This window comes from Platalea leucorodia (genome assembly GCF_965183815.1).
Source record: "Platalea leucorodia genome assembly, chromosome: 3".
Classification (NCBI taxonomy): Eukaryota; Metazoa; Chordata; class Aves; order Pelecaniformes; family Threskiornithidae; genus Platalea; species Platalea leucorodia.
In genome coordinates this window covers 75967239-75990846 of record NC_138825.1, presented here as the reverse complement: position 1 = coordinate 75990846, position 23608 = coordinate 75967239, and the positions used below count along the sequence as shown (strand labels likewise).

The window sequence follows — 23608 nt, the reverse complement described above, 5'->3', positions numbered from 1 at the left end:
GTATCTGCTCTACAAGTGGTTCAGCAGAAATCTGCACAACAGTGAGGACCAGGGCAGGGAGGCACCGCTGGCAGCAGGTGTGAAAAGCAGCAGGTCAAAAATGTGCATGGGTTCTGGAAATACCAAAGCGAGTCTCTTCTCTGGGAGATGTGGTGGGACAGAGTCCCTCCAGTGCTGCACACCTCATAACTTAAGACTCTAGCAGTGCTATCTTAGGATATCTGTGTGCACGTGCCCATGCCCTGAATGGTCACAAGGCAGAACCTCACCCAGCAAGAAACAGCCAGACTCTGGTCAGGCAATATGGGAAGGCAGAGCCCCCATAGGTTGGTTCGAGTGCTTTGACAAGCAATTGCTCGAAGATGAACTTACAGCTACGAAACCGCTACTCGCTTCTTCAGAGGAGTAAGTGGTTCCTGAGGAGGGAGCAGCTGGCACATCCCTCTGGACTACATGCCTCTGGAGGGGTGAATGCTGATGCAGGCTGTGTCAGCTGCAAGTCCCCGTTGCAAACACTAGAGACCAGTGCTAGCAATGGCTCTTGCCTTACTCTTCTGCAGAGGCAGGCAACTGCGCGAGGCTTTGCGGGGACACAGACTCTGGCCTCACCTCCTCTTCCATCCCCCAGGCTTCTGGGCCACGAGTAGGGAGAACTTCACTTTCTGTGTGAAAGCATAGAGATGCTCAGCTGTGACAAACTGTGAAGATGAACACGGGACTGTTGTTAAAAGATTTAGGGACAAATCCAAAAAAGGGATTTAGGAATCTGGCTTTTAAATCCTATTCAATGTAAGTTTAAGTCCTTATGCACCTCTTTGGCTTTAGCCCTACAACTTCAACAGGGAAGCCAACAACATTTTGAGTAATCGCATGTTCTTTCAACTTTATGTTCTTACTTCCATAAAAGAGAATGTTGCAAAATAACTAGATTATGCTTGTTATTTAAATAGAAAACGAGAAAGTCTGTATTATGCACAAGTGACTGAAAAAGAAGGATTTTAAATATTTGGCATTTGTATTTCTGAACGTAATCTGCATTAGAAACACCCATCCAGGGAGCTAAACACAACTGCAAGCAGCCATTAGATCTATGCATGCATGTAAAACACAGATGCTTTCACTATTCGTAACCTGATTGACATGGGTGACCATGCAACTCAGCTTGTCAAACATCTGTGTCAGTCCACTTTCTCTTTCCCTTTGAGCTTACCTCCTTGCAGCTCTTAGTAGCTGTGATTAGTCATGTGTGCTTGGGAGAGGAAGATCACTTCGTAGCAGCAAGGTCAGTGGGTTCATATGCTATTTGTTTCTGTGGTCACTCTACAGGTCCCTTAACGCACCCAAAAATAACATCCTCAGGCCTCACCACGTTCAACAGAGCACACAAAACAAAGTCACATAGTACTTGAATAGGCTTCTGCAACCAGTGGGGATGGCAACTCCCTAAACAACCCCACCTGTTTTGAGGTGGGGAATTTAGGCGCTAATGATTACCTGAGCATGGTGCCGAAGACAGAGGAACAGCAGTTATCAGTTACCTTTCACTGAGAAAGAAACAAATGAAGTTTCCTTCCTTGCAAGTGTAGATACCTTGACAAACTGCTAGGGACCAACATTTCTTTAGGAGAAAAAGGAGAGGAACAAACTGTTCAATCCATTCCTCCCAGATGCTACGTGGTATCTGAGATGCCCACTGCCAACTCCCCCAGCTGTGTGTTTGTAGGATAGCAGAGGAAGAGGGGGCTCACCATGGACACTAACACCTTTAGCAACACAATGCTCTCTTACCTGTAATTTAGTAAGTAAGTTGGGCCAGATAGCTCATGAAAGAAAAGACCTTCCAGTTTCAAAAGCTTTCCTGGAGTGCTGTTTCATGGGAGATTTCTATTGACACCAAGATTCCACTGAAAGCACCTGAGCATCTCATTGTTCCTAACAGAAAACTGTGTCCCAAAAAGGAAAATACTCCATTAAGTATCCAAAGAATCTCATAGTCCACACGTTTGCCCAGCTCTCAAGACCAATATTGGAAAAGGGCAAATAATTTGGGATTTCACATGTGCTTTTCCTCAGCCACATGAGATAATAAAACTCAAGGCTTCAGTCTGCCTGTAAGGCTACATGGCAGAATTAAAACAACGACAAAAAAACCCAAACCCAGAACTATTCACTGTATATATCCTGGGGAAACAGCACTTGCACAATTTAAAATTGCTGCTCTAATGCTTCCTCAGAGCCTCAAATGGAAAAGTTATTAATATCTCCTACTCCTAATAAAATCCCATTTAAAAAGTTGGTATGAAATGACTCTATTCCATGCTAGCAAAGCATACCCAGTCTATGAAGCACTTTGAGGTCTATGCAAATAAGGAGTCGAATATTATACAAAACAGCTCTAAAACACTAAAAGAAGTAGACTTCTAAATGAAAATTATTATTTTCATTTTTAAAAAAGCTATTAGTTACCCAAGGCATACAACTTGGCATTTGGGTGAAGCTGGATTTTTCCAGGCAGTTTTCTCACAGAGCCCCAAGATGCACTTGTGGCAGCACCGCCTTTGGGTGCCTCATAAAGAGTTAAGAGATTAAAATCATCAGCATCCTTATTTCTTAGGAAGCCTGGTACAAGGAGAGGTAGTTCGAGAAGAACAAAATCTTAAAAGCCCATCTGAATGTCCCACGAGACACACATTTGTACAGAGAGAGTAAGGACCTAATTTGCTCTCAGATTAGTCACACACTGAATGTGTCCCTACCAATGCCCAAGTTGGCTTGCCTTGCAATGTGTATCTCAAGCATGGGACAGTGATCTGTGCTGCTGAGGCACTGCACGTCAAACGGCCCTCTTCCTTCACACCTGAGCAGCAGATTCTTGAGCAGCACCGCAAAAGGCACCACTGCACAGAAGGAAAACCAAAGACATGAAGCAATTACCTCTTTTTCCTCAAGGCCACACGGTTCTCAAGATAGCTACTGTTATTGCACCATCAATTATAAGCTCCTATGCAGGAGGTTAGTGGCAGCTAACTCCCTTCACACTTACCAGTGAGAACTGTTTCACAGAAACAGATAATCTTTACCATTCATCCACCAGTTTCCTTTTACAGTTTAAAAATCGGTAGGCAGTATTAACTCCTATCTGCAGATTTGTCTTCACACAGCTCTGACTGTAAACAGTCACCTCATTCTCTTCTTCAGTTTTTTTTCTAGTTAGGAGTTGCTGCTCTCAGCTCCATTATCTCTTGCTCTGCAGTCATTCCAGAAGAAGTAAGATAGAGATATATTATTAATTCAGATATTGACCGTGTGCCATGAGATCAGAGCTTTTATTCCAGTGCTTCCTCTTCACTTCTACTCCCTCCAAGTCCCCCATTACATGTAATTACCGTGACTTGCTCAACAGTCAGTAGAGCTGTGCAGAGGATGGCAACTCTACACAAATGACTTCTGACACACTTCTCGTTTTCTCCAAAGTGAATACAAGTGGTTCCTTTGGAACATTTGTTCATAGTTTGCACAGTGGACATTGCAACACAAGTCAGCTTTAGGATTTTCTACAGGAAATAAGTCATATGCAACTGGAACGTCACATGCTTACATCTCCTCTGAAATAGTGCTACAGTTATGCCAACAGATAGCAGAGAGGCAACTCTGCACAAGCGATACTGTGTGGGAAGGAGACAGTTTAGTGTTTGGTAGGGTGACAGAGTGACACCTCGTAGACCAAAGTCTCCCACTTGAGCACAGAAGAGTTACAGGGAATGCTACCACGCAGGAAGGGGCATCTTTAAGCATGAGTAGGTATTACCCAGAATAGTACTATTTCAACACATCCGCTGGACTTCAGAGGACTGAACGTACTAATGGCAGCTTCAACTTAGCAGTTAATACAGGCACGTGCAAAACCATGTTCGCTACCACTTGTACTAAACCATGAGATGACACAGCGTTATTTTCAGGTAGGGACAAAGACCTTGGTTACTGAAACAGCTCTGTGTCCAGCTTTTGCTAAGGAAGTACCACAGGATACTAATCAACTACATGTTCATCAGAAGTTGGCTAGATTATTTATAGACTCATGTAATACAAGCTGTAGTATCATTTATTTTCAAGGTGGAAAATACACAAGGAATCTTCTCATAAATAAAGTTTTTGATGCTTTTTTTTTTTTTAAAACTTATTCTGATTATGCGATACTGATCCCTTTGAGTCTTCATGTAATTTTTATTATACTTAATAGCATCCAAGTAAATGGAAAAGGGCATTCATGATTGGGTGTTTTAAGGAAAGAATATATCAGGATGTCTAGGACTGTCAATATCAGAGCAAAGAACAGTGGCAAAGTTGGGCTAGCTTTAGATTTGCTTCCTTTTTTCTAGCTCCAAATGAGGCTAGGAGGAGACTTGCAGAATCTTCTTTGGCTGCTAATTCATGCAGGAATAAAAATGGAACACTATCTGGGAAAAAAAACCAACCAGCTGTACTTCTTTCGGATCATGGAAAGCACAAAACATGAGAAAAATGCTAATTCTAGGTAAACACAAACATAACACTCTGCATTACAGCAAACTTTAGGGAAAGGACAGTCAGAATTTGCTTTTAAAAGACCAAGCTCCTAACTCATCAATAGCATTAGATCCGTCAGAAAGGATTATATACCTATGATTCTGTATGGTTTATCCATTTGAAAGAATTAGCTCTCTGAAGTATTGCTTTCATTGAAACAGTTTTCATTGCAAAGACTTTCCTGACTTGGCAATCTGAGGTATTTGAAGACTGTGTCAGTAATTCAAATACACGAATCAGGCCATTTCCTTCCTTATACCAGCTGTCCAAAAGGTTTTGGGAAAGTGATACTTGCTTTTTCCCCAAACATCCAAATATACAGAGCAGACATGCAGAAATACAGATATTTTGCACAGGGTACAAGCATGAAAGTGAAACAGGAGGAAAGAACAGAAAAGCAGACAGATCTGAGATTCAAGAGAGCTCTCCAAAGAAAGCTAGTTTCTATGGCATACAGGCTGAAGAAGTTATCTCCTTTGATTTGCATTGCAGCAGCACAATAAGGCCTGACCTGAGATGATGTCCTTGTCAGTTTTCCTAGGGACTACGCAGATAATAAAAATAATAACTAAAAAAAAAAAAAAAATCAGATGAGTTCAGCAGATGCAGGGAAGTAGTTCTCCTCAGGCCTCAAACATGCTGAATTCACAATCTCAATTCAGTCGGGATGAAGGCAGCACACTCCTTCACTCTTTGGCTAGCATGAGAAAGGAGATAAAGAAGCAATGGTTGCATTCCCTGAGCTGAGCTGAGGGGACATGATTGCCTCAAGATGCTGTTAGGCTCCAGAGAAGTTACATCAGCCATCTCTGAGGTTGTCACTTATTTATGGGCTCTTAAGTGAGATTAGAAGTCATGGGGGAAAGGAAATAGACACCTTTCACCCCCCAAACTGACAGGATTTGGAGGTTTCTTAGTAAAATAGCCTCACCATCACTTTTCCAAATTAGCTAGAAAAGGAATTAAAAACACAAACGTCAACAGCAAGGTATCTGGAGTTAGAAACAAAGACCCACCCGGTTCTCAGACCTTAAAGTCTTAATTCAGACAACTTTAGGCAGAATCTTTTGTGCATCTCTCCTAGGAGCCATTATAATGAAGTCAGTAACTATGAGAAAGCAGATGATGAAATCATTAATATATTATGTACACGCACACACACACACACATATTCCTTGGAAATAAATCTCAACTTTTGAACCAACTAAGGATGAGAAATTATGCTAAAAGGCACAGAAAAAGCTCATCTGGACTGAGGTAATTTCTATTCGTCTTGATCCACAAGCAATGAAGAGATATGTTCAACTGAGCAGATGCTCTTGACAGAATTTTATTTCCTGTATTCCTCACTGGGATGTATAATGGGGCAAAACTGAAGAGGAGGTGTGGCTGAAGGGAAGCACGAGACCTCCAGCTACTTCATGGTGCTGTGTTTTCCCTCTGGACCAGGACCAGGCATGCCAGGTTCAGTAGGCCAGCAGGCCAGTCAGCCATGGGGTCCCAGACCCAGAGGTACTCAGTGCTGTGTTGAGGTTCCTGGAACTTGTGACGTGGAGAGGGACAGGATTCCTACTGCGACAAGAACCTCATCCACAAAACTTCATGAGTCGGAGACCAAATCGGTTAAGACTGATATTCTTCAATGTGCAAAGAACAAGCTCTAAACTAGGAAAATATTCTGATCACCTTAAGGACAGGACTACCAGCTCAGCACAAAATTTACTGTGTTTCAAGTTGCCCACTAGAGGTATTCAATCTGTGGTCATTAACTTATCCCACTTCTGATACTAACATTTTCCAAAGTGATAACGAGGGAAAAAATATTTCCAGGGCAGTAGGTTATTTTTGTGTTAGTGCAAAGCTCTTCCTTTGCCCATAAAAAAATGCCGATCAGGTTATTCTGTTTACTTTTTAGGCTACATACAATGGCTTAACATTCAAACTGATACACCTCTGTATAGCTTTGGTTTGGTGCACCGACAGAGTCAGAAGGTTCCTATCTTACAAGCACTGCCTAGCTGAGCTGTCACACAAAGCAAGCAGTGTAGCAGGAATGACTAATGAATAAATCTCAGAAAAAAGGGATGTAAAAGGATGTTTACAGATTTCCACATGGATGTGGCCTATTATGAAGCTATAACTTCCTATCTATTGAGTGTTTACTAGAAAGGCTGAGAATTAAGATAGAGTCTTTTGTGGACAGGAAATGATCCAAGGAAAATTAAACAGATACAGCAATTCACCATCAAAATGGGAGGAAACACTTTAACCGCTAAATAACCAAAAGCCTACACACTACTAGAATACTATTTAAAATTAGGACTAAAGATTTCTCTTAGACATGCACTTCCTCAAGACCTTATATGAAATTTTATCCAGCCCTCCTTTACTTGATCAGATGGCTATAAGTTCCAATGGGAGTTTGGCAGATTAACAGCTGTAGGATTAGATACATGTTTAATTAAACACAAAAACACATGATATGATATGTATATTTTAAAAACCTATTCATTTTAAGCATGATTAATGAGATATCCAACGATACATCCGCACTTCAAAAAAAAAAAAAAAAAGCATTACACACCCATACATGAACAGAGAACTTACAGGAAATAATATGCAGTAATATTTCAACCCTAGGCTTGCACCTAATGGTCAAAACACCACTTAATTTTTTCCTGTAAAAATTTCGTCAAGTTTCTTTAATATAAACAGGCAGCACCGAGCTTGGGGAAGATAGATATAATCCAGCAAGATTATGTATTTAAAATTTCAATACCTGTTTTATCAATTACAACCTAATCTAGATTTTCAAACTGCAGAATGATACATTACGTATGGCAATTTTAATCTAAATTCCACAGGAAAGGCACTTCCCATCTGCAGCCGAGCTCTCGGTACACACCCAAAGGCTTCGTTCGAAATCTGCTCTTCAGCAGCCAACGATAGCACTGCACATGTAGCCATGCACGCAGCAAACACAAGGAGCTGTTAACTGTTCATGATAAAGAGCACATGTAAAGGGACTGAAAATGGTTACACGCAGCTGTAGGTGCACTGCTTTTGCAGAAGTACCCTGAAAGAATACAGCAGAAGGGCCTTTTTGCCAAAGAAATTGCACCATCAATGCCTGGTTTGAGTCCCACTGATGTCAAATTAAGGTCTTTTCCATTAACTTTAGTAAGCTCCCCATCAATCTCCAGATTTTTGTTGTTAGAAAGACTTAAAATAGGATGGCAAAGAATCTAGGCTCAGCTTATAGCTGAGACTGGCAGTTTATCACCCTGCAACATGTAACCGCCTGCACCAAATCTTACATTGTCACGGGAGGGTTTATAGCCCCCCTCAGTGCTGTGAAGGAAGCTCCACGTGGGAGTGGAGTATCCCTGGTTCTGAACTGGATATGGGGAAGTTGTTAATGGTGCTGCTTTGATTTCCAGCTCCTGTGTTATGTTCAGACAAGCATAAGTTCATCATACGTACAAGCATCATCTAAGTTCTGTTACCCAACAAGCATATATTTTGGCCAAATTATTAAACTGAAAAATAATTTTAAAATATGGTAGCAAAATTATTTTTCATTATCAATCACTTAACAGGGCATCAGAGTATTCTGGGGAAAGAAAAGAAGGAAAAGGTTTAATTCTCATTCTCATTTCCATCCTTCCTCTCGTCACTCCAGAGCTAAGTAGTGTTAAGTTTTTGGCTTCCTTACCACAACAAAGCTGAGACTCCTCTATGTTTTCACCAAGATAAATGTCAGCTTGACACATTACCAAGGAATGAAACTTGTGCTATCTATTTATATTCAGAAAGGCAATAAAAAAATAAAATAAAATTGGGTTTTGATTTTAGAGTACTGCCATTGCAAAACAGTGAAAACTAAACGAAACCAAGTATCTAGTTACTTTTGGGCTATATTAAAGCAGGCTCAGTCTTAAAGTTACACATCCAGCATGGCCAGAGACCAACAAACAATGGCAGCTCAAGAGGAGTGAGTGATTAGATCCTGAATCCACATATTGTAAGTGATGATAGACCCAAGTTTATCTAGGAGTTTCAAATGTCGTGGTCATTTGGAATTGAACTGAACATGCATACAAATACAAATACAGTTCTTACCCAGATTAATCAGGAAACATTGTTTACTATGAGGGAAGAACACGGCCTCCTTCAAACCAACCCTCTGTCCTAAAATGTGGATTGCACTAACACGACTACAAGGAAAATGTTTAACACAGACTTCTTTGTAGATGGAAACATGATCCGTGCAGCCCAAATTTCATGAACCTTGGACCAGAAGTACCACTTTATGGTCCCAAATGCTACGTAATAACTTGTAGTAGCTTGTGAACTTATACTAGAAGGTGCATACTTTTATCCTGTGTTATAGTTACAGGACAGTACGGAGTTACCCAAGGCAAAGGGCTGAGCATTTATACAGCAGTTGCTGCTCAGAAACCCACGAGCTGCAAGCATGCACCCCAACTTGCCCCATACTGACTTGTTTTCTCTTAAGTGAATAGAGGTCCCAGTACTCATTTAATGGGGGCAATACTAAATAAAGATCGTGCTGAAATCACATTTAAAAAAACTTTTGCAAGTGATTTTTTTCTTGCACACATGCACTGATGGCAATATCTTAGAAGTTAATTTCCCAGTTGGAAGTAACCAAAAGGATGAAACTGCACTCATTAGAATACACAGAAAGAAAGCAATAATCAAAAGCTTCATGCATGCTTAACAGAAAATTTTGAATTGCTCTTCATCTTACTGGTCAAATTTAAAAATAAAATTATATCAACTCATTAGAACTCATATTCACAAACCAATCATTTAGAAGTACTTTAAAGGTTAAAAATGAGGGTTTAGACTCATTCAAAAGATTTTAAACTAAGAAGAGAAACCAAAATGAAAAAAAAATCCCAGAGGCTTTAATTAAACACCTGAAGTGCTAATTTCTAGAATAAAATAGAAAACCAGCTGGAAGCATTAATAAACATATTGCTAAATGAAAACTTACACATCAACAACATAAAGATAATCTCCAGTGCAGTTCTCCCCCAAAAAGAAACAAATCAAATCCATCCACGAAGAAACTGCTATACGCAACAGTTTTTGTACTTGAAAAAGTTACAAATGCTTATGTCACACAAAAATGGGGCGATCTAGCAGTCATTTTGGCAAAGGAAATGCCTCTGAAGTTGTGGCATTTCATATGCGTGCAGCTTGCGAGGCTCAGCTTAGGTTGCAGAAGATCAAGGTTGCATTCCCAGGCATAGAGTGAAGACTGGAAAAGCAACCCAAACCAACAAACTACTAGAGGTCAGATGCAATTAAGACAAATCTTCCTGGCTCACACAATGAAATCTCATCAAGCCCCCAGAGTACATTCCCATGCTTCCACTGACTGGTGAAGAAGTGAACTGAATTTAAATTTAATTTGGCCAAATCTAGCTCTGATTAGTGCTGCTGAAACACACACAATAAATTACTGAATTGCTTCAGTAGCCAAGATGATTCCAGCTTTCTTACTGCTGCCAGTGACATATGTAGTGGAAGCAGCAAATACTTGAGTTTGGTGGAAAACACTGTTTCCCTTCTATCAAAGCCACGCAAATTTGGTCTGAATAAATTCACAGGAGGAGGGGAGGAAGAAGCCGATGCTGACACAGAGATGCTGACTGGGAGGAAGACTGGAAGCTGAGCTCTCTGTCTCGCTGCCCAATGTCCTAATGTGAACCACTAGATAAAAGGAGCCAATTCCATTGAAGAGGCAAACACTTGCTGGAATTAAGCCCTTCATTTTGTTTCCCAGGACTTGAGAGTCCTGAAGAATCTCAAAAATTACAGACTGATGAGACCAGGATGACGAATAAAGCCTTGCAAGAAAATCAGGGGGCGGGGAGGGGGAGCGCTTTCTCCAACGTCAGGCACCACGCTAGACAGCCACATCTCTTGTCTCATTTTACAAACTAGTCATCAGCGTTGTGCTAGCGTTTCCCTTCACAACTACCAAGTTTAAACTCCAAATCCACCCTGCTGCTGCTGCAAGCTCCACCGGCAGTTTGCACCTTGCGCGGGGGGGATGAGCTTCCCCTCCACACTGAGATACCAATCCCCAGTTCACTATATTATTTAACCACAGATTTTGCCTCTTCTGCGCAGTTGGCTTCCCAAGAGTTACAATGTTTAAGACCACAGACCAACAGAAGAGAGGCAGCAGGGGCTTATTCACCCATCTGTTTTAATGTGGCCGCCTCAGCTTTACCCAGGGCTGTCACGTCTGAGGACCGCACGCTCTCCCCTCCTTCCCGCTCGTCACACCTGCTGCAGAGGAAGAGGAGGAGGAAGGAGCCTCTTCTGTGGCTCTGACCATATGCCTCAGCACCAGCTGAGCCAAGCCATAGCCACTCGCCTCATTTTAACAGGGTAAAAATCAAAGAGGTAGCCCAAGGCAGGAGCCGGGCAGCACGGAGGAGTGCATTAGCAAGCACATTGTTAGAATCTCCCTAACAATTAGAAGCTGAAGTGTCAGAACACAGACTTTGTTCAGGCACCACAAATACTACAAAAATGAGTGAAGAAAAATTCTGAAATAAGCTGTCTGAGGCAACATAATTGTTGTAATACTGTTTTCTGGATTATAAACAGTACTTGTTTATAAAGTCTTCTGTTTCAAAAGTTTGAAGCAGCAGGTTTACACAAAATTTTCTTTCAGAAAGTGGAAGTCTGGCAATTTTGACCTGATTTTGCCATTTACGTGATAGCTGCAGCACTGAATATCCTGATGAAAGGCATTTCAGCTGAAGCCTATACTCTCTCATTTCTACTTCTTAGAGCTTATTCTGCAGCACTTCAGAGAGCTCCAAGACATCACTGTGCCTCTGTCCTATGAGATGCAGTACAGATACAGCTGCTTCTTGGGATTTCAAAAATAATTAAAGGCAAGATACAACAAAGGAAGTATGGAAGAAAGAAAAATGTGACAGAAGCAACATGAGTCTGTTGCAAACCAATACATACACATTCAGGTCTGTTAAAAGGTATATCGTTTTCCATGTTATACATTTATCTTAGCTACAAAGCTAATTTGATGGAATAACCCTGGGGATCTTTTATTCCAAGAAATCAAGGTGGCCAAAGTTTATCCATTTTGTTACAAATCTGCTACGTTTCAACACCCTCCCAGAATTTAAAGTCATCCTATTCTTTTTAAAAATTGCGGTAGGGATAACATCTGATTAAAATTAAAACGACAACTGTGGTTTTGCTGAAAGTAGTTTTATATTTCACAGGATTAAGTTTACAACCACTGTTTTAGCTGTCCGTTATTAGTGGCAGTTCAGAAGCTTCCCCAGTTATACCAAGGAAAACGCTACCAAACAAAAAACCAGCAGCAGCAAAACCAACCAAATAAAAAAGGAAGGGAAAGCACATTACTTCACTGTATGAGGAGCTGCCTTGGCTTCCTGGAAGTCTAAAACCACCTGCAGTCTGTGTGCAGGAGCCAAAGAGGGCTCTGATGGAGGTCTCACCCTCCCTGGACATCGCTGCTTTAACCCACCCAGCCATCGCAGCAGGTGGTTAGGAAGTGCCCTCAGCCTGAGACACCCAGAAGGGTGGGGGGACATAATCACGGGAACATTTAGGCATGGAAATCAAGCATCACACATCACGCTCTTGCAGTGTCTTTCTGAACGCTGTTAATAACTTATGCACCTGATAAGGCAGAGGTTGCTTCTCCCCCAAGCTACACTAGCGGTCCTCAAAGAGGTGAGCTCCAGCACCTCTGCATGCTTCTTGCTACCCGGGTCCCAGCGAGCTGCAGCCGGGCAATGGCACTTCAGACAACACAACACTGAAAGGGAAACCCACAAACAGTCTCCTTCCCCCCATGGCACGCTTACAAGACAAAACCACTTCTTACAGCAATTGCCTGTATGTCCCGTAAAGGAGCTGACAGGGGTATGACAGATGACGGTCATCACCCCCCCAGTCTTCTCCCCCAAAGCAGAAAGTTACTTCTTAAGCACTTAAGTAATCACAAACAGAAAGCAACAAGGGTAATGTTAGGCTGGAGATGGAATAATTCCTGCACAGGTACCATACTAATGATTACATGTATTAACATAAACATGTATTATTTATGGATGAAATGCATAACATCACTGCTACCGTCTAGAGCATTTACAGTTTCCAGAGTGAGGGAAATGCTCATGAAGCACAAGTAGTTTGTCATTTTATCAACAGCTCTCAAACCTCCAAAAATACTTCTTAACTACATCCATAAAAATTACAGACCACAGCCACGTTTGCCTTGTGATTACTTGAAAGCTAAATAAATCTTCTCTTTGAAGCAGAAACAAGGTTTTTGAAGTTTTTACCAAGTTTTTGGCCACAGATTTTATATATAACAGCACAGATTTAAAACTTATTATACCCCGACCAGGATCATTTTTGGAAACACCCTGCTTGCTTCTTGGATGGGTTTCCATTTGATTCAATCACAGTAATTGTACAGCTTTCATAGTACTCAGAACTAGTCAGGAGAACAAAGAATATTGCAGAAGTTTCCATTTATAGATGACTGGGCTGCAGTTTAGTGATCTTGCAACCAGGAGTGGGAGAAGTCATTCTCTTCTTTTCAATATCACATGGCAGAAGCAATTAGAAACAGCCTCAAATTACATGAATTCTCTTTTTCTGATTTCACATGTGTGTGTGTATATATCCTCTTCTCTTAAGCTTTAGATCACCCTCAAGTCCCCACTCTGAAAAACTAACACTACATTTACATGTTCAGTTCCATCTTTGCAATCAGAGACTTTATTAACTGCATATATTCCCTGTGTTTTCTTTGGAAAAATTACTTCAGGACCATGTCAAGCCTGAAGAAACACTGAGGCCCAGATTAGCATCCCCTTTAGAAAAGTCCATGTGAAGAGATGGTGCTTGACAACATCTGGCAGCTGCAGAACCATCTAGGCAGGTCAGTTGCCAGTGAAGTGAAGGTGGGACATGACTTGTCTCATCTCTGGATATTGCAGTCCCTTAAGGGGCTCAAACTCAGGAAGAAGCAGCATTACGGAAATTAAGCCACAGTAGAAGGAATAAGTTTTCCTATAAGCAATTAGCCTGCTGAAGGCACTATCATGAGAAATCAGTGGGCCAGGAACATAAGCCCATTTCTCTGTACTCTGTTATACACAGACCCGTACCTAGCTTTGCTGTATTGTTGGTAATGGTGGGAGAAAGTCTATTAAACATCGCATGTATGATTTTATTACGGTCCAATTACAAAGGAGGTAAGAGAAGATTCATTGCCTCCTCCCTGTCTCCTGTGGTATCAAAAACCTTTCCCAAAGCACGACGATCTGGTTAAATCAGAGGCTAGCTACTGGATTTGTTGTGCCACAGGTATGACTCAGGTGTAGCAACTCTGGCTTTTGTTTGATATGGAGGAGAAAAAAAAAAAAAAAAAGGCTACGTGATAGTACCAGTGGAAAAGGAAGAAATGGCCCAAGCTGAATTCTGACATACAAATTTAAAATCCTAAGTCTTAAAGAAAAAAAGGAGCAATTTACACTTGGGGGTACCTGTAGCTTCCCGACGTGTTGCTCTTCATTGCTTAGGAAATCTTTGCTGCTCTGTAGGCCTTTTGTGCTGAAGTTGCATGCACCGAGTTCAGGCTGAGTTTTCTGAGGAACTGCAGCCAAAACAACCCGTCCACTTCCAAGAATGTAGCTGGGCAAAAAAAAAAAAAAGGAACCTTTTATTCAGACAACACAGCGCATTGAAACTTGTCCCAGCATAAAAGCTTTTCGCTCCCCAACTTGTGAGTACTTGAACTTGGAATCCCGAGGCGGCTTTTCCTCAGTGTTTTATCCACAGGTTTATATAAGTCAGGTGAAATAAAAACATCATCCTGACAGCTGTTTTGCAAAACCTTTCCATTTAAAATTAGGCATGAGGGAATGGAGGGCCAGTCTGCTAAATCAAGGGACAGAATGAAGAATTCTCAGTCACTTGATATGCGCTTTCCAGCAGCACTTACCAGTACAAAAGGTGGTGTTGGGATGCACAATACTCTCATCTAACAGATGCAACCAAATTCAACTAAAGCCTATCAAGCACTCTTATCAGATGAAGTCTGAAGAGATATTTACTTGAAGGAGATGACAGAAATATTTAAGCTTCTATTACAGTCCATGTAATTTTCTTGAGAAACTTTTGTTTCTACCCACCAAGGATTTGAAGTCTATGTATAAAATAAACTGTGTTCTACAGCATCTTCCCTTCCATTCGAAAAGGCTGATTCACATTTTAATACAAAGCAGAATTATTAAACTGCGATTTCAGCTTAGCATTAATGGGGACAGCAAATACAGCACCCTGAGACAGAGTGCCTACAACATACATAACTTATCTGTACAGAACAAGCTGGCAGAGCAGTTGCGTCTTTAGCAAACCAGACTCAATATAAAAAGGATTTACTTGCATGCAAGAACATTTGCAGTCTCTATGTAGTTTTACTTTGAATAGATTTAACATTTAACTAGTTCAACCACATTAATCCTTGAGCTTCAGACTCCTGGAAAAGTATTTATCATTTTTCATTTAGAACTAAAAATGACATTTGCAGCAACAAAAGGTGGAATTTCAAAGAACTGTATGCAAATTTTAAAACATCACTATCTAAATAAATATGAAAACCTCCCAACTTTCTCAAACAAGTAAGATTCATAGCAAAGCTACACTTTTCTCATTTATAACAGAATGAGTTTTAAGTTTTAAAAGCCAGAACTTGGTGCGGCTTTTTCTTAGATAGGAAAGCCCATCATTTTTGAAGCGTTCCAATTGCAAAGGCTAAATTGCAGCAGTAATGATGAAATACTCCAGTCAGAAGGAGCTCTAGATTGAAAATTTAAATGAGAAACCAACTCAATGCAGTTACTGATAATGCAAGTTAATTAAAAGCATTTTTGAACATTTGTCCTATTTCTTCACTGTGATTTCCAGGTTCGCTAAAGACTTTCCTATTGTGCTGCACACCACGCTCCAGGGTACAGCAACAGCTGCCCTTTATGCAACTCCTTTAGTTGGCACTTTGAATTCTAAAGTTTATCTTCAGATAAAGGCGCAGAGAAATGAAAAGTGTCTTTTATTGCTATTATGCTTGCTTTCCTAACGGAGATAGGCAGATGGGTGTTTGTATGGCTAAATCCACTTCCAGTTGTCTCCCGTACCCTGCCACTGTTCACTGCCCCCTCCCCTCTGCTGCAGCCTTCCCAAAAAACCCCCAAAATGCAAAAAACGCTCCCTCCAGATGTTAATCCAAGAAAGGAAAAAAAAAAAAAAAAAAGAAGCAATTGAGAACAAACACGAGAGCCCTAAGCCTGTACATCTCCCACTCCAAGCTAGTTAAAAATACGCTGAGGTGTTTTGACATTTTATCATGTGTGCATTTTACTAAGATGGTACATACGGACCAGCAGGCAGAGAGGTTGCCATCTTTTCTTATCCTGAGTAACTCCTATGTAAATCGCCACAGCACTTGGCCCACAGTTCTGGTTCGGCCAATTGTAACTTGCTCTTCACCTTGACGCAACTTCATCCCTGTCACAGGCTACTGGAAACCTGAGACTCGCACAACAGCTCCACCATCACTTTGGCTGGCAAAATTTCCTTGGAAGCCAAAGCCTCCTCTCTACTTCAGATGGATGTGAGAGATGACTCTGCCTTCTACAATGGGGTCTGATCCTTCCAAAATAGTTCATGCATGGTTTGTGAAACTGAGTCTTAAAGTGTGTCTCCTACTAGCTTAATCAGATTCTCTGCCTCAATAAGCCACAGCCCCAATAAGTCCAGGTCCTCCTCCCTTTCCTGGAGACCTGCAGGAGAAAGGAGGCTGTCTCCTTCTCCCCATGCAGAGAATCCCCATCCCTCTCCAGCAGGCAGCACTCCACCTGCCTGTCATTATCTCTCTCCAATAACTTGTCTTGAAAAACCACTACAATAGCTTGAGCGAGTCTCATCTGACTTCTGGGCCTGAACTCAGATACTTCTTCACTGCCCAAATCTCTTCCCTCACACCTCACCAAAGCATCTTTCTCTCTGTGTCTCTCAAAATTTTACTCTTCCGGGTAGACCTCAGGAAAATCCCTTGTACAGCAACCTTTGCTCTCTGTACCACATTCAATTTGCATCTCCCAGATAAAAATTCTCATCTTTTCAAGCATACTTGTCAATGTACATGCAAGTATTCACACTGCAAATGTATGTGCTTGATAAAGCAAAGGTACGTGTAGGAATAAGTTGCCAAACAGATTTACAACTCGAAAGAGACATTAACCTTCCTCCTGCTTCCCTCTCCCCAGTTCAATCCCTCTCCAAGGGCTTGTATCCTCCTTCTGCCTGCAACCACCTCCGTGCCTCTTGTTCTGAGCTGTTGTGTCCTCAGCTTGCTTCAGCCTTTTCATATCTCAGAATTTTCACCTCTCTCTCACCAGCCTCATGCTCAGACTGGGACAATGCAAAAACCCCTATCCCACTCTTTAAGGACAACCCAGGTTAAACAAAAAAGTTCTGCACTGCCACATCCCAAGCAGGCACATTCTGAAATACCAAAATGCGCATTACTGCATTTAATTATAACACAAACAGATTTCTGGTCAATGAACTTACAGCATCTCCAGTGGTTTCGTTAAAAACTTCTTTGACTTCTTGGCTTCAATCCACTTTCATCCGTATTACACAGTACTGTGGGTTTTGTGCTTGTTTCAAGGGTATGCTTTTTGCTTTAGTTTCAACATTTCTGCCTTCTGCAGACTCTTTCCTGTCCTGGCTGTATTTTCTGTCTCTACCACCTCCTCTCTAGAACCTTTTCTCAACTTTTATTAAAAAAATCCACCCATATTCTCTTCCTCACCTCACCCACACTCCGACAGATGCCCGCTCAAACTCTGAGGCTCGCTTGCGATCTGTCGCCTGCACACCCTGCTTGAGAGCACTTCCAGGCAGCTCTGCTCCCCCCAGCTCCCTGTAACACACACTGGGGAGAAAGAAAAAAAAAAAAAAAAAAGCAAGCCCACCTGGACACTGCTATTCTTTCTTTTTCACCTTAGAAGAGCAGCACTTCCCCAGAGCTATACCTTCCAGTGAAGAAAGGGCTGGCACCAGCTAGGCTCTCCCAGACAGGATCAGTTCACCCCAAGTAGAGAAACGGGTTTTCTTTCCAAACAAATAAACACCCTCCACTGAGGACGGGCGGAACGCAGCACAGAAAAGGAACTATTACAAACATACCATTTCTAGTAAGTCTTTGTCAGTGAATCTTCATTTCTTTGCTCCTTGCAAAGCCTACAATACCAATCCACTTAAATGTTATTTTGTTTGCAAGAAACAGCACCTTCTTCCTTACTGCTGATTTTCTGACTTCAGCAGGTTCACGGGAGGGTTCACAATCCCTTTACTGTCCACTTCATTATTCAGTATGAAGCCTTCCCTTTACTACTTCAGCTTTCCGTGAGCTCTAAAGATCAGGAGATATACTACTAAAATGCAAATTGCTTGCAAGTAAGCACAGAAAAGACAAAGTGGAACAAAAACCTGCAAGTACTAGTTATTTCAGGGCTTGTGGCTGGTGCTAAGATCCCTTACTTTATGGACAAATAGCAGACTTTTTCTTCAAAGATTGAACAGCACAAGCAACATCTCCCCCAACAGTTCTGCTGACACCACTTTTTTCCCTGAACACAAAGTAAATCAATGTGGTTTTCACGCCGGTTCACTCCCTGACCTCTCCAACAGAGCCGTGGTTGGACACGCCAATTAGCCTGGGTGGAAGCGATTTTTGGGAGTGGAAACCGTACATTGGTATCGCAGGCCAGTGGATTGGTTGGAGAGAGGGCAAGCAGAAACATACACAGATAAATTGAAGCCCCTTTTATTAATCCTTCTGATTCTTCATGGTGTTTGGAAATCATACAGATGTGGCATTTCCTTCTTGTAGACCTCAGCAGAGCTTTGCAAGCAAGATTTTCATTGTACCGAGATAAACAAGGTTGAAGTCCGGGCTGCATCGAGCTCCACAGGTAGAATGAAAGTGGTCTTAATAAATGAAAATGGCGGAAAATTTCAGTTACTAAAGAAGTGAAACCGTGGACAGGTATCATCTTTTCACAGTGTTTTTGTGGCACGGATGCTTTGGTCACACAATAGTACAATATGTACTATTGTAATCTTGCTTAAAAGCTTCTTCCCTGGACTCTGAGGCAAGTGGACCAGAGCTATATTTCATACATTTTGTTATTGAATAATTTTTCCTTCACATGCTGTTTTGAGTGCCTCCACAATGAATCACAAAATGAGTACGTCTCCACAAACACACACTACTGCAGTGAACCAGCGCAAAACCAGCACGCTAACAATCTTAAATAAAAACAAGCCAAAAAGACAGAATAAGACCAAAGGACCGTATGGTCCATTTGGGAAATGCTTCCTGCAGCTGGAGCGAGAGAAGCTCCCTGCAGCGCTAACATCTGCGCAAGCCAGAGGGAGAATTTATTTCCCCCTCTCCCCAGAAAAAAACAGGGAGGGAGGGAGGAGAGGAAATGGCAGACGGCAGATAATCTCTATTTTACACCGACAGACAAAATGACAATGGAAAAGACCACTGTCCTCTGGAGACCACAGGAAACCAGTCACAGGATGTGTCCCTTCCAATTCAGTAAGTTAAGCGTACGCTCTAGCCACTTGTGTCCTGAAATACAAATGGATTTTTCTTAAAGTTACAACCACAAGCAGTATCACATTTTGCAGACCCTCTTACTATTTGTATGTTAAAGAACATGAATATATTCTTAAATAAATATACATATATGTAAGCCTCGAAGCAATGACACAAAACCTATTTGACATACATACAGCACTTATGACCTGGTTTACTTTGTTCCATTAAGCCCAAAGAACAAAACCTCTCACAGACACATCTGACCTGTTTTTTTTTTTGTGTTTAAAGAAGCAAAAACAAAATTGCAAATCCAAGTTCCATCAAAAGGCTTTCACGTAACCTTTTCTTAGGGCACAGTATAAGTGTTTACCCACCTCTTTCAAAATGTCATCAACATCATGTTGGGGACACGCAGTATGGGCACTGAAGCAGCTTTTATTAATACAATAATGTTAATTGGCACAGGAAATGGTTGAGGTTTTTTCTTTTCTTTAGACTCCTTAAAGTGTTTCAGCAAGTGTCCAAATACTTCTGACCAAGGGCTTTTCGGGATTTTTTTTTTTTTTGCTTTTTTTATTATAATTCATAAGCAGCTTATACAAGCAGACCAGAGATCATATGAATCAAATGCTATTTTGTGGCTTTAAAAATATTTTTACTTCAAATAAAGTCAGTCACCAAGCAAGATCTCCTCTCCCCTAACCTCCTCTAACAATCTTCTCCCCTTTCCTTTTAAAAAACAAGGTGGTAGTAACAACAACAACAGGAAAAAAAATTACTCTTACTTACAATAAAAAAAAAAAAACAACTTTGCAGAACTTTATCTGATAATTTATCAGGTCTGTCATGTTTAATTTTAAAAAAATCATTATAACACTGAAAAACAGAATTTAAAAAAAAAAAGGCAAAGAACATCATAACTTTTCCTTTTTATTCCTATTTATAAAACTTTTCTGACTGCCACATTGCCAGCTGTTCAATGACTGCCCTTACGCCTTATACTTCTTTGTACAAACAAGGAAAAAGCTTCCTTTCACAGTTAACAAAGGATTCGTCTACAAACACCTCATTTTTCAAGTAAACGTCGTATGTGGTTTCTTCCTTGCATGTCTTCTGTGCATCCTATAATCTCGCTTACCAGCACAAGTGCATTTCATAATATCCTATCACCCCCATTGCAAGCACTCCAGAGACTTATATGTTCCCCTGAAGTCTCTGAGAGTCAGAAAAGGACGGCGACGACTTGATGAGTTTGTGCTTTGACATGCAGGGGGGGCCTCCAAACAGTTTTCAGAAGTGTTTTATCACTTATTTTTAAACAGAAGATAGACTAGGCTATAAAGTTGAGAGAAATTAACCTGAGAGTATTAACTCTCAAATGAGATGAGGGAAGTGAGATCATAAGACCGGAGCTCTTCACAGAAATGCATGAAAAGGGGTGGTGATAGTTAATTAAGATTGTGCTGATAAGTGCCAAAAGTCAAATTCTCCATTTCCCCTACACCTTTCAAGTATAATTAGGTTTAAAATAAAACAGAGTAATGGTGCTGACAGACACGGGATGGCTTGTTTATGTTCTGACTCTGCTTTGTGTTACCTGTAAAGGACAGTAAGATATAATATATATCCATTACAGAGCTGCTTCACATTCTGTAACTGAAGAGCTCTTAGCATGGTACAGGCCAGAGCCCTAACTATTAGTGTTTAAAAAAAGAAAAAAAGCCACTTTGGTCACCCAAACCCACATGGCATGAGCCAGGCAGTTAGAAAAAGAGAAGTCTGAGTTGTAAGACCCTCCAGGGTGCCAGGCTTCCTCACAGCGTAAACCGCACTGTCTCTACCCCACTCGGGTGCCTCAGAAAGCCGACCTGCGGCTCAGACCATTTCCCCTCACCACGCGTACAACACCATCCCACCCGCAGGCGCAGGGAGATGAGGAGCCTGTGAACGCCCACGGTCCCAACAGCACCAAATTTCCATTCGGCATTGTGTCTTTCTGGTTTCTCGCTTGCACAAAGGCTGGTTTGTCATCTTTGCCACAAGCACTGCAGGCAACAGCGAATTAGCGTGGTTCACATGTGCTGACTTGCAACACCAGTTAGTAGCGAGACCTCTCCAGTTATTGAGGGTGCTGCTTCGTACCTGAACAATATAAAGCTTCGCTCCTCAGCTTTTGCTCCCCGCCATCTCACTGCAGATTCGTATTCAAAGATCAATTACACACATTTGCATGACAAAGATATTAAGGTTATGAAGTTATGCACGCAAACACTAGACTTTCCAGAGCTGTTACTGGTTGTGCCACTTGCGTTTGCCTGCCCTTCCCCAACCCCCCAACCTGCCTGTGACTTCTCTGTGATGCAGTTCTTAATTACATGATCACACAGAAAGTTTTCCATAAGAGCACAGTCTCCTTCAGTGCCTAAAATGGCTGGTGCTTATTCAATGTGGTCATTTAATACTTTTTTTTTTTTTTGTTTTGACATTCACTGTCGTTTCACAGAATACTCTTCCCAGCCTGCTCTGAAAACACAACCAGTTCACTCATGGGTCCCTGCACCGCTCAGCGCCTGAGTTTTCCCTCACAAAGCATGCATTTTTTATAGCATCCTAAGACACCAGGAGTATTATTAGCACTTTATGACAAAGAGAAGATAAATTCAAAAGTGTTCTTTATTTAGGTGCCCAGTTTGAGACAACTGAGGCCTGACTATTCAGTACACTCACAGCATTGAGTCCATTGACTTCCTTTGCAGTTGCACGTACTCGATGCTTCTCCGGTCACCCCACAGTCTATTAGCATGGTCACGCAGCAAAATAAGTCACTTTTCACAACGGTGTGTGCTTAAGTGGATTTTCTTTCCCAGATGCCTAGCAGATCCTTGCCTTTTCCTTCCTGCAAACTTCCCTACCTCTTTCACGTGGCACCTCCCAGCTCCTGCGACAGATGAAGCTGTATTTCAGCAGGAGCCAACCTCTCCTGTTCCTGTCTCAGTGTGCTCCTGGGTGCACTGAAGGAAGCAGGGATCTTCTCAGCTGGAAAGCCCAGGATCACATCATGCAATTAAAACCCAAACTGTAATGTACACACTCTAACGCTGCAAGCACTTGCGTATCCTTGACTTAAGGAAAAAAAAAATCATGGAAACGTTCTTTGAAACGAGGCTATTTTAAGATTGTTAAAAGCAAACTAACCTTTCCCATCCCCTGAGAAATTTTCATCACATGAGTGCCTGTGATTAATCAGCAGGCTGATGCACTGTCTCTCCTTTTTAAGCTCAGGGAGAAACTGGAAACTTCATGCTGCTTCTACCTTTGCACTAACCAGAATTGAGGGGAAGGGTAGGGGGGTACACAACACTTCATTTATCAACGTATTTCATGGGTTGTTGCTGAAGGAAGGAACCCAAGCAGAAAGACAGAATCCAAGCTCTCAAAACCTCAGTTCAATTACCTCCAGATCAGACAAACCAGACTGGAATCCATGACTTCTTCCTCAACCTGCTTGAAAGTCTTTTCCCTGCCGTGGCCTATGCAGAAAGGCTAGAGAAATCAGTCAAGTCGATTAAAAAGAAGAAAGAATGGGAAGGGAGTACATGAGCAGCCTTGAAAGATGGAGAAGGCTTTCACAAAGAGGCGAATTTTGCACAAAGTGACAGTGTATTTTACTAGCATAAGTAATGCAGGCAGGAATAACAGACAGGCTTTCAGGACCTGTACCCTTTCAGTCTTCTGTTTCTCCACGTACACTGAAGATAATACAGATGCTCTGTACGAACACTGATGTCAGCTGGACATTAGAAACTCTCCAACAATTGAAGTGTAGAAGAGAGCAGCTGGGCATGTTGGAGATGCTCTTCACTTGAACCCTCTGGGATTCAGTCATGACCTGTGTTCACTGTGTCCTAAGTCGTACCGTTAGGGCAGGAATGATTTAAGATCTTTCCTCGTCCTAAGTTTCTACAATGCACAACTTTGTGCCACGCTCTGAAGCTGTTCTCAGAAAAGCAAGATTCATAACACCTCACCTTGCACGCGCCTGCCCTTATTTCAACATGTCTGTGTGCTTTGTGGTTTAAGACCTAGCCTGAGTCAATGCTGATTTGAATACATACGTGTTATGGCAGTACTGGATACAGACACTGCAAAAAGCTAAGTGAGATACTCGGTAGAGATTATGGGCAGGCACTCTCCTCCCACTTAGCAGCCATTACTGAACATTGCTGATGTACACGCTCTGACACCAGCCAAAAAGCTCTGGGCACGTGTTTGTAACTGCGCTGGCAATAAAAGACTATTCTTTGACAC

General features: G+C 41.6%; 1 protein-coding gene across 1 annotated transcript in view; it reads right to left on the bottom strand.

The window, feature by feature from the left end:
- Positions 1–23608, bottom strand: part of FYN (FYN proto-oncogene, Src family tyrosine kinase) — a 140664-nt gene that overhangs the window by 100050 nt on the left and 17006 nt on the right. Inside the window, exon 2 of the mRNA XM_082306376.1 lies at positions 14166–14313. The gene's annotated coding sequence lies outside the window, so the exon portion shown is untranslated. The remainder of the gene's footprint in view (positions 1–14165; positions 14314–23608) is intronic.